Below are 728 nucleotides of genomic sequence, written 5' to 3' on the forward strand. Positions count from 1 at the left end.
CCGACGCGCAGACGCGTGCTGGACTTCGCTTGCGCTCAGAGGCCGCTGCTGCTGAATTTCGGAAGCTGCAGCTGACCGCCGTTCATGACGCGTCTCAAGGCGTTCCAGCGGCTCGTGCTCCAGTACGCGGACGTCGCCGACGCGCTGGTGATTTACATCGAGGAGGCGCATCCCTCCGACGGCTGGGTCAGTTCTGACGCTCCGTATCAGATCTTCAAGCACCGGAGTCTGGAGGAGAGGCTGCGCGCGGCGCGGCTGATGGCGCGGGAAGCGCCGGGCGTCGCGATAGTCGCCGACAGCATGGAGAACTCGTGCAACAGCGCGTACGGAGCGTATTTCGACAGACTCTACATCGTCCAGGACGGGAAGGTGGTGTATCAGGGCGGCAGAGGACCGGAGGGCTACCGGATCTCCGAGCTCCGGAACTGGCTGGATCAGTACCGCACGCGGCTGCGCGACGCCGTGATTCGCGTGTAAAGTGACGCGACTTTCACAAGCTATGTTTCCATCCACCTGTTTTTATAATATCGCACCGGATGGAAACGCCAAGATGCTCATAGATTCTACAAATGCGCATAAAAAACGTATGCGCACAGTTGAGTAGGATCAACTTTACGCATATAAACTACGATGGAAACACATTTACCGAATAATTTCCACTATGCGCATCTAAAAGGTCATGTGACGGGATAACTTGAGTAGCAGCGGACCGATCTCGTTCACAGCAT

The 728-nt window shown here is 56.9% G+C and overlaps 1 pseudogene; it reads left to right on the forward strand.

The window, feature by feature from the left end:
- Positions 1 to 6: 6 nt before the first annotated feature.
- On the forward strand, positions 7 to 719 carry LOC107682391 (thyroxine 5-deiodinase-like; annotated as a pseudogene).
- Positions 720 to 728: the final 9 nt, after the last annotated feature.

Source organism: Sinocyclocheilus anshuiensis, unplaced genomic scaffold (genome assembly GCF_001515605.1).
Source record: "Sinocyclocheilus anshuiensis isolate Anshui unplaced genomic scaffold, SAMN03320099.WGS_v1.1 C32150282, whole genome shotgun sequence".
Lineage (NCBI taxonomy): Eukaryota > Metazoa > Chordata > Actinopteri > Cypriniformes > Cyprinidae > Sinocyclocheilus > Sinocyclocheilus anshuiensis.